Source organism: Thermobia domestica, chromosome 9, assembly GCF_964235325.1.
Source record: "Thermobia domestica chromosome 9, izTheDome1.hap1.1, whole genome shotgun sequence".
NCBI classification, from domain to species: domain Eukaryota; kingdom Metazoa; phylum Arthropoda; class Insecta; order Zygentoma; family Lepismatidae; genus Thermobia; species Thermobia domestica.
Window position 1 is genome coordinate 34,063,766 of NC_137462.1, and position 11,694 is coordinate 34,075,459.

Genomic DNA, 11,694 nt, shown 5'->3' on the forward strand with positions numbered 1-11,694 from the left:
TACTATAGTAAGTAAGATTTCGGGGGGGCTTAAGCCCGGAAGCCACCCCCTAAATACGCCACTGGTCATGGCCTTATAAAAATCGCTACATGTAAGGGGTAAAAAGGTTGTAATTTTTGCTATGTTACATATAGGTTCAGATGTTTAAATGCAAGCCATTTTCTTTTGTTAGCTCTGCAATGTTACATAGGGTTAAAAAAGCGTGCTAGTAGCTTCTATTATGTTAAATATGTTCGCAGTCTGCTCATGTGTAATTGGAACCGGAACTGGCAGTGTAACCGAAATTGGAGCTGCACATACGTCTCCAAGTGCTCCGTAAACCATGCGTGTGTGTGTGTGTGTGTTGTGTTGTGTTGTGTTGTGTTGTGTTGTTTTAATCTCGGCTTCACTGTTTTTGTCGTAAAAGAGTGAACGAGTAAAACGAATGGACTTTGTATGTTATTCAGGCGCCGCTTCTTCATTTCTGCATGTGGTCATAGCATTTCTAGAATATGTATTGCTTAGGCTGTTGCTGTTTTGCTGTAGCCTTTCTAGCGTAATCTTAAAAAGTCTGCTATGTTCGTAGTCGGGTGCAGCTTCTCCTGTGTTGTATATTCGGAACCGGAATTTGTACTCCAACTTGAGTCGGAACAGTTTGCTCATGCGCCACAAAATGCTCCGAGACTGACGAGGCGGAGAAGTTGGTGGGGGATCTAGGAAACTTGGAAACGAGACCAATCAGTGTTGCTACACTTGGTACAATTGTACCAAATTCAGCCCTTTTTGGCATTCATCGGCCCGTTCGTACCACGCTGGCATTTTCAGCCCCTTTTGTAAAACAATGGTACAATTCTACCCAATTCAGCACCATTTAACAAATACTTCTCACAATTTCAAAAGCGTTAGTAAGACTTTTTCTACATCTCATGATTGATTGATTTGTTCCTCGTATTGTATATTTTTCCATATGTGGCCATAATACCTTTTTTGTCTATTGGTCACTTTGATGCGCGTTTGGTTTCCTTGCAATACATACCGAAGATGATAACTGTTTCCCCTTTTAATTTGCGGCCTCTGTTATACTTGCTACGTGCGAGAAAACTTTCATCTACTTGCACAGTTGTTCGGGGTCCTCCTATTTCGATGTTTTTTTTTTTTTTTTTTTTTTTTTTTAAAGTAATTTTTAGTTGAGCACTTTCTTGATTTGGACTCTTGGAAGAAGGAGGAGTGTTCTAGAACTTTACTTCTTTTAGTTTCGTGTTATAGGGCAATGTATTACACTGGAATAAAATAATAAATTCAGCCCTTTTTGTTTCAATTTGATACTATGTTTCAGCCCACTCCAGAGCTAGGACCGATATTAGTCGCCTGTGAGCAGTTGTTGAAGCAGGGTCACGATCCGTGCAGAAGTATCTACTGCACCCTCGTCGAGCAAAAAATGGACCCGTTTTTGGAGCAGCGTTATGCAATCAAATTTTGTGTGAAACTGAGTAAAAACGGGGCGGAGATTGCCGAAATGCTTCGAAGAGTCTACGGTGACGGGGTTGTGAAAGAAAGTCAATCTTTCATTGTAACCAATAACCGTGAAAATAAGTGCCTCCTACCATGAAAAATATACGGTTTACCGTTTTTCTAAAATAATGGTAGGAGACCGTTTTCCTGTCAGATACTTGTGTCGGGCATGCGCATTGGAGAGAAAAAGCACATGTTCGAAGAGAGGATTGATGGCGCGTAGGCTCGGATGTGTTGTGCTTTGTTTTGTTTTGTTTCTTTCTTTTGTTTGTTTGTTTAGTGTGTGGTTTTGTGGTGTGATATACAGTACTAGTGTTGAAGATATCCTGGAAATTCGACATTAAGCAAGGTAATGTATGGGAAAGCACCAGGCCGGTAGCCAGCCCAAAAATGTAGGGGGGGCGGCTGAAGTTAGGGGGGCCGACCCAAAAATATTATAGTTCATCACCATATTATAGTTCATTTGCAAGCCTACCGTGAAAATGTTAGGGGGGCCGGCTCCCCTAGACCCCCCTGGATACGGGCCTGGAAAGCACCATGTTAATATTTGAACTTTGTTCGATGCAAACAGAACTTTAGTTGTCTATCGTGGCAAGCAGATCGCTCCAAAGTGCAACGGTGCGAAACAAAGAAGCTGCTGGATGTATAAACTAAACTTCTTATGAAAATATAGACAACTACGAGTGGTGGGGAAGCTAGAATTAGAATCACAATTTTGAAATACTTTTAAAAAAAACTTTTAGGAAAAGTGCTTCGTAGTTTACCTTACTTAGTACAGCATTACATAAATTGTGTTGCATCAATTGGAATTTTTCATGTTACAAAAATAAAAGTATACTGTCACTCATGTGTGCCCGAAGGAGGGGCAGGGGGTCGCTCCCCTAGCTAATGAAAACGTATTAAATTTCTTAATACAAATAAAAAGTACCAAATGTAATAGGCTATATAGTAACCAGGGAGATGAGTCTCTTAGAAAATTTTCATCGGGCGCCTATGCTGGCGCTATTTTTTCTGGATAAATGAATTGTTAGATTTAAAAAATATTTATGTAAATGTTGTTTTCATCTTTAATTTTGTTCTGAGTACCTATAATCTGTTCTGGTGTCTTGTTAATACATTTGAGCGTTTAATAAATATGCAAAAGTTCGATACTCTGGAAGTTTGGTACCTTTTTTTTTTTTTTTTTTTTTTTTTTGGAACATTGATGCCACTGTTACATAATTATGCAAACATGTATTTATTAATTTGGGATAGCAGATACTAGATACTGTAGGCAGTGTTGTGAGAAGTCGTATGGTGTTACACTTGTTTTGTCGTACTTCTGGTCATTCTCAGCTATGTTGTAGGGTGCCTGCTTGGTTATCTGAAACCGTAATAATGCGACTAATCTAATAAATCGCTGATTACAATATTTGAGGTCTATTAGTCTACTGGTACTCATAGCGAAAATACGTACATGCAATAAAGCTAGTCTTAACACTGCAACAGAATATCGATTTATGAATATCTCTAAAGGACATGGATGTTTGTTCCAACTACATCTCCAAAGCGTGCGAAAGCTCAGCTATAAAATTCAAGAAATACATTTTTTTTCTTGTATGTGATATCGAACCCTTCTTCTGGTGTTCTGTTCAATACATGACAAAATTGGTAATTTTGAAGAAAGAAAAAAAAAGGAATGTATGTTCAAGATGATATCAGAACAAAGGTTCGATATTACAAACTAAGAATTAATTTCAACTTTTATTCTTATGGATATTATGCACGTCGTAGGTGCAACGCTTCTTTCGTTCACTTTTGTGTTTTCTTTAGTTAAGTAGTCTAGCACCAGTGGACCAGTGTGCACTCTAGTTGCATCCATCCAGCAAAAATTATTGCTAGCCAGTGTGTGTACTGATACAGTTTCCAGCAATTCGATGAAAATTGGGTCAATATATATTGCCCAGCAAGAATTCTTATTGGATCTAGCAAGAGGACATGCTGGACCGGCAAGGACTTTAGATAGGGAATCGGTGTGATAATTACCGTAAATCTTCTACGGTAATAAGACACCTGTGCATTAAAAAAAAAAAAAGACCCCTAATTATTACGGTAAATTACTCCTCCGCACACTTAATCGTCGGTCATTGTCCAAAACTTGACCCTTTTTTTGCACCGAGTCGTCCGTCTATGATGTCGATGGGCATCCCGAGCGGTCGTCGTCATTGACGGACCCCCGACCTTCCCGACACAGGTTGTGCCACATAAAAGTTTGGCGTTTTTTATCGCTCCGTCACTGTAGGCTTACCGAAGCATTTCGAGCGTCTCCGCCCCGTTTTTACTCAGTTTCACATAAAATTTGATTGCATAACGCTGCTCCGAAAACTGGTCCATTTTTTGCAGTATATACCTCGACGAGGGTGCAGTATATACATCTGCGCGGAGCGTGACCCTACCTCAACATTTGTCAACAGGAGACTGATTTCCAAGCTTAGAACCCCACCAACTTCTTCGCCCGAAGCTCCGTCCCGTCAGCTATCGTTGCCAATTACAAAACATCATTCCAGGAACTTCTGAGACAAACCCTGTAAAACAAGCAACCAACGGGGCCGATTATGAATCGTGTCTTTCCAACTTTGTGATCGCAGTATTCTTGCTTCGCAAATTTAAATTGTGAAGAATTAAATATACCGTTTGTTAGTCACGTTGCAAATTATATCTAGTGTTGTTTGTCGCAAATTGATAGCAAATATTGCGTTGCGATCAGGCAAGTCAGTATTTAATCGGGCCCAACTTAATCTCGTAATTTCGAATATAGCATAGTTGCTACATACCCTTCTGAATTTTGTCGAAGAATTTGAAGCTTAAACAAAAATTTTATGAATGATCGCAAAAAATGGATGAAAAGATTGAGATCTTGGCCAATAATTAGTTTTTGGATCAGGGGCCAAAAATTTTTGAACGGCCCCTAAATCGAGTTTTCAGTGGTAGAGCGGTGGCGCGGTGGCTCAGTGGTAGAGCGTTCACCTCCGGTGCTTGGGGTCCCTGGTTCGATCCCAGCTCGCGCCGTGTGGACTTTGTGGTGGACAAACACCATGCTCGTGGGTTTTCTCGGGGTTCTCCCATTTCCTCCCACTTTCTTCATTCCACCATTTCAGTCATTTCTCATCATCACGGTCTCCTTTAGCCTAACCGCCATAAACGTGGGACATAAAACTTAAAGATTTCATTTCATTTCCATCCTCAGTCACCAAGCATCCCAACTTTTTCATATCCGTTTTTCTACATATTAATGGTGGGACCCTTGAGGGAAGTCAGAATCGCCATAAGCTAAGAGAAGAAAACTTAAAATATGTACTAGTTTCTATGTACGAAAACTAACAAAAACTCCCACGTATTATTGTGGCTAATATTTTGTGTTCTTCCTTCTGTACTTTTCATATTGAATTCCGCTGGATTTGCAGACTGCACAAAATTCGAATGTTTTGTACATAGTGGGCACATCAGAGAAGCATCTTCTCATCTCTTTTCTTCTGTTTTGCGAGGAAGGATCCTTACAAGGCCGATATTCCTGGAGTTCTGTCTGTTATAGAAGAGGAGTATGTCGTAATTTTAATACAGGGTGGCCTAAAAGTAGGTATAACACCCTGTATAGGATAAGTGTGGCAGTTTATTAAAATAATTAGGTTATTTGCTTGTTAGGTTTAAAATAATTAGATCTATTACGAATTTAGCGTGTAAGTGAAAAGATACAAAAAATATAATAAACTAGCCTAAGTTAAACCTGTATGGATAAGAATAAGTAAATGATATAAAATGCCATAAGTTGGTCAATAGGAGACTGTATATCTACTTTTGGACCAACCTGTACATGGAGTTGAGAACTATATAGTTTCAGTTATCCGCCACCTACGGCGTTAGTTGTACTCAGTGATGTAATGCAAAAATTTTTGGTGGGTATACCTTGACCGTTTTAAAAAATAATAGTGTATACCCAGTCCCGTACGCTAGTACTTTCGTAAATTTAAGGTGAGTATACGCTGCACTATAAAAATATTAGGTGGGTATTTGGCGTATACTCCCATATACGCCCCATTAAATCTCTGGTTGTAGGTAAACGCAAATGGCGACTCGTTTAGGAAACTGATCTCGCGATGAAGTCCGCTCAGTTCTATGGGCAAAACATGTAACTGAGGCTGAAGTTCACCGGCAGCTGGTAGAGGTTTACGAAGAGACGAAACGTCTCGTCAGCATATCGCAGAATGGTGTCGAAAGTGTGCGGCTAGTAGAGAAAACGTCACCGACGAGGAGCGCAGCGGCCAACACAGGTCGCGTGGAAAAAATGATTCAGGACAACAGGAGGATCATGTTACGGCATCTGATGGCAGAATAGCGAGCACAACACTTGAAGGAGCACCTAGGAGGCTGTCACTTCGCTTCAAACGAGGAAGTACAGTAAACACTTCGTGACAACGTGGCTGAATATGCAAGGACAGAATTTGTACCAGGAGGGAATCTTCAAACTTATCTCACGATCCGATAAATGTCTTAACTGGTATGGAGACTATGTCGAAAATAACCTAATTTATGTACTATCTGTTGGCTGTATTGGTTGTATGAAATAATATATACACGTTTAATTGCAGGCATTGTAACATTACTTTCTGATCATCACTTGTAGAATAAATACCAAAAAACACTTAAATACGTGTCCAATCTTAATGGATTACCAGATATGAGCATCTTATTATATAATAACTGTAATCCCACTCATTTTCTTCTCTTCTAGGTCACATATCATAAGACACTTATTATTTTAAGTGTCGTATTATTTTAAGTAAGAAGTCCATGTACCAAATTTCATGTCTCTAACCTTCACAGAATCCGAGATATTAGTATTTTAATATAATAATCACTACCCCCTATTTCTCTCTTCCTCGTCCAATTTCGAGAACTCCTCGCTTAGTGGTACCTTACGTCACAATTCCTATTCACTGACCAAATTTGAAGTTTCTTATTTAAGCGGTTTGTCCCGCCCGTTAATCAATCAGTCCACTCACTCGCTCACACATAGTTTTTTACCTTTACCTTGGCGCGGGGTCCCTGGTTCGATCCCTGGATAAGTAAGTTTGTGGTGGACAACATCGTGTCCGTGGGTTTTCTTGGGGTACTCCCGTTTCCTCCCACTTCCTAATTCCACCAATTCTTCCATCGTCATTCACTTTCCATAATCATATGTCTCCCTTAGTCCAAACCAAAGGGCATAAACGTGGGACGTTAAACTGAATGATTTTCTACCCTTAGCGATACCGATTTGATTACCTTAAGAGCCGCCACTGCTGCATACACTGCTTGCCCTATTGGCTTATTAGCCAATCTATGTTAGAGTAGTTAGAGCCTAGAACCTTCCTTGGGCAAATCACTCAGCAACAATAAAGAAAATACTGCAATTTAGTCCAAGAATTTAATGTTGTAGACAGGATAAAACCATGCAAAATAAATAATTTTCTATATCATCCTCACTCTCGTTTCTGCGAAAGAAAATAGTGTTAGGATAGGGGAAGAACTGACGGAAGAGAGTGCAATTGGAAGGGGAGTTCGACAAGGATGCTGCCTCTCGCCAACACTATTTAATGTCTATCTAGAAGAGATAGTGAAAAAGAGCCTACATGATGATGATGGCATTTCGGTAGGAGGTAGAATGATTAGATGCATAAGATTTGCAGACGATAAGGCGCTTCTTGCAGAATCTGAAAAGAAAATCAATAAAATGTTAGAAAAAATGAGAAAGGGCTTTGAAGAATATGGGATGAAAATAAATGTTAGAAAGACAAAAGCCATGGTGATTGGAACGAAGGGGTCTGTGTCAAATATAAAAGTAGGAGGGGAGAAAATAGAACAAGTGAATAGTTTTCGATACCTGGGTAGTGTTCTTAGTAATAACATGAAGTGCGAACGTGAAATAAAAGCAAGGATAGGAATGGCGAAAGAAGCCTTTAGGAGGAAGAAAAGTCTGTTTTGTGGAACCTTAAATAAAGAGTTGAGAAAAAGACTCATAAAATGCTTCGTGTGGAGTGTTGTACTGTATGAGGCGGAAACGTGGACATTACGTAAAGGTGACGAAAATCGACTGGAAGCCTTCGAAATGTGGGTGTGGAGAAGAATGGAAAGAATTAGTTGGGTAGAGCGGAAAACTAATGAGAGAGTGTTAGAAATGGTGGGTGAGAAAAGAACACTTTTAGATATTATTAGGAAGAGGAAGAGAAACTGGTTGGGACATTGCCTAAGAAGAGATAGTAGTATCATGAGGGACGTCCTAGAGGGTATGGTGGCGGGAAAGAGAGGGAGGGGGCGAAGGAGACTACAATTAATGGATGATATTAAAACAGAAAGATCATACGCGAAGACGAAAAGGTAAGCGGAGAACCGTGGAGCATGGAAGCTTCTCAGCTGCGGCAAGTGACCTGCCAAAAAAGGCAGAATACCTATGATGATGATGATGATTTGAAAAAAAAAAACTAAAAATAAGATGTACAAAACGCCTTTTTCTAAGACAATAAATAAACAAATAAATAGACCAATATTTTTAAGTTTTGTTTTCCAATCGATCATTGCCCTGAGAACCCCGATCTTTGAGACCAGCACCAGAGGAACGGTAATTTGTGACATAGAGGAAACTCTTTGCCATATCCATAAAGGAAATGTGATTATTTCTTGTGGTTCTCCGTATGTTTCAAGAAGCTAAACTCCTTTTCTCATGAAAGGAAACGATTTTACCTCAACGTCTTAAGTTATTCGTTCTGGTTCATCTTCTGCTCGTGTGAATATTGTCACGCATCCAAGAGCTCTTGGAATTGTTGGCCGTTAACGGAAAAGAATGACCAGCTGTGGATGCCATTAGCATCTTGGGATATCCGGCGTTGGTATAAGACTGACCTCACGCCAGAGAAGATAAATGGTGTATTTCTGTCAATTTATAAAGTTGGATAGAGTAAGTCAAAAATAACGTAAATATTGAAGAATTGCAAGTAATTACTTTCTGACATGGATTCAATCCAAGAAACAAGTTCCATCTTTGATCTTATTAATCTATTCCAACCAGAGGTGTTCTGCTAATTTTTAAACAACCGATTTATATATATATATATATATATATATATATATATATATATATATATATATATATATATATATATATATATATATATATATATATATATATAGGTCTATATATATATATATATATATATATATATATATATATATATATATGTACTATGTGATCAAAAGTATCCGGACACTTGGCTGAAAATGACTTACAAGTTCGTGGCGCCCTCCATCGGTACTGCTGGAATTCAATATGGTGTTGGCCAACCCTTAGCCTTGATGACAGCTTCCACTCTCGCAGGCATTTTTCAATCAGGTGCTGGAAGGTTTCTTAGGGAATGGCAGCCCATTCTTCTCGGAGTGCTGAACTGAAAAGAGGTATCAATGTAGGTCGGTGAATCCTGGCACGAAATCGGCGTTCCAAAACATCCCAAAGGTGTTCTATGGGATTCAAGTCAGGAATATGCGCAGGCCAGTCCATTACAGGGATATTATGGTCGTGTAATCATTCCGCCAGAGGCCGTGGAGTATGAACAGGTGCTCGATCGTATTGAAAGATGCAATCGCCGTCCCCGAATTGCTCTTCAACAGTGGGAAGCAAGAAGGTGCTTAAAACATCAAGGTAGGCCTGTGCTGTGAGAGTGCCACGCAAAACAGCAAGGGGTGCAAGCCCCCTCCAAGAAAAACACGGCCACACCATAACACCACACCTCCGAATTTTACTGTTGGCACTACACACGCTGACAGATGACGTTCACCGGGCATTTGCCATACCCACACCCTGCCATCGGATCGCCACATTGTGTAGCGTGATTCGTCACTCTACACAACGTTTTTCCACTGTTCAATCGTCCAATGTTTACGCTCCTTACACCAAGCGAGACGTTGTTTGGCATTTACCTGCGTGATGTGTGGCTTATGAGCAGCCGCTCGACCATGAAATCCAAGTTTTCTCACTTCACCCTAACTGTCATAGTACTTGGAGTGTATCCTGATGCAGTTTGGAATTCCTGTGTGATGGTCTGAATAGATGTCTGCCTATAACATTTTACACTCTCTTCAACTGTTGGCAGTCTCTGTCAGTCAATAGACGAGGTCGGCCTGTACGCTTTTGTGCTGTACGTGTCCCTTCACGTTCCCATTTCACTATCACATCAGACACAGTGGACCTAGGGATGTTTAGGAGTGTGGAGATCTCGCGTACAGACTTCTGACACAAGTGACACCCAATCACCTGACCACGTTCGAAGTCCGTGAGTTCCGCGGAGCGCCCCATTCTGCTTTTTCACAATGTCTAATGACTACTGAGGTCGCTGATAATGAGTACCTGGCAATAGGGGGCAGCACAATGCACCTAATATGAAAAACGTATGTTTTTGGGGGTGTCCGGATACTTTTGATCACATACTGCTATGTAATAGAAAAACGTTGTGTGGAATGACAAATCACGGTATACAATGTGGCGATCCGATGGCAGGGTGTGGGTATGGCGAATGCCCGTTGAACGTCATCTGTCAGCGTATGTAGTGCCAACAGTAAAATTCGGAGGTGGTGGTGTTATGGTGTGGTCGTGTTTTTCTTGGAGGGGGCGTGCACCCCTTGTTGTTTTGCGTGGCACTCTCACAGCACAGGCCTACATTGATATTCTGAGCACCTTCTTGCTTCCCACTGTTGAAGAGCAATTCGGGGATGGCAATTGCATCGTTCAACACGACCGGGCACCTATTCATACTGCACGGCCTGTGGCGGAGTGGTTACACGACCATAACATCCATGTAATGGACTGGCCTGCACAGATTCCTGACCTGAATCCTATAGAACACCTTTGGGATGTTTCGGAACGCCGACTTCGTGCCAGGCCTCACCGACCTACATCGATACCTCTTCTCAGTTCATCACTCCGAGAAGAATGGGCTGCCATTCCCCAAGAAACCTTCCAGCACTTGATTGAAAGTATGCCTGCGAGAATGGAAACTGTCATCAAGGCTGAGGGTTGGCCAACACAATATTGAATTCCAGCAGTACCGATGGAGGGCGCCACGAACTTGTAAGTCATTTTCAGCCAGGTGTCCGGATACTTTTGATCCCATAGTGTATGAAAATAAAATCTTTCAGTTATACGTGCCACGGTTATGCCGGGTAGGCTAAAGGAGACGGTGATGACGATAAATGAATGAAATGGAGGAATGAAGAAAGTGGGAGAAAACGGAAAAACCTCGAGATAACCCACGCACACAGTTTTTGTCCACCACAAAGCTCACTTCACGCAAGTGGGATCGAACCAAGGACCCCATGCACCAGAGGTGAACGCTCTGCCACTGAGCCACTGCGGCCTCACTCATGGATATAAGATCATTAGGAAGGTTGCTTCATTCTAATGATAATAACGTGCAAACCATGAACCTAAGGTAAACGAAGTACGTATAGGATCTTTCTACTTTCGCATTTAATATGTGTTGATCGAAAATACTGTTCATTCATATCTGGTCGCAATATTTCATAAATTCTTGGAAAATGTATACCCTGAGTCACGTAGTTTTTTGAGGCACATTTCCTGCTGACACCTGAATCTCGGAAAATACTAGCGATGCTCAAATATACAATACTTCTTTTAGAAAACTTTCGGGAACATTTTCCGGAATGCATGGACCCGTTATGCATGCTAACGATATAGTTTGAAAGACTCTTTCTAAAGTGATGTCAAATGGAACACGAACCTACGCTAATTAAAGGACGAGCAGGGGCTGCTTTCTTCTATGTATATTGATAAATGTTATCTTCACACCTATTACAAATTCTACAATGTCTAAAATAAATAAATAATAAAAACTTTATTTTGAAAAAAGGTAAGAAAGAAGAACTGCCTGTCATAATCTTACATGATTATGCTACGTCGGGATACTACATTGATTTTACTTTTATTACATTATTTTTTCTTTTTTTTCGTTTAATTGTTGCAATGCGAATTTTGTAATTCATCTATAAATCAGAATATATTCTAGAAGGTTCTATCTACGAAAATTAATTATTTCCCTTACGTAATTTTATTACCTTTGGAGCATTAAATTAAATAACATTTCTTTCTCCAATAAAAGACAGTCTAAATAAGCGCTTAGG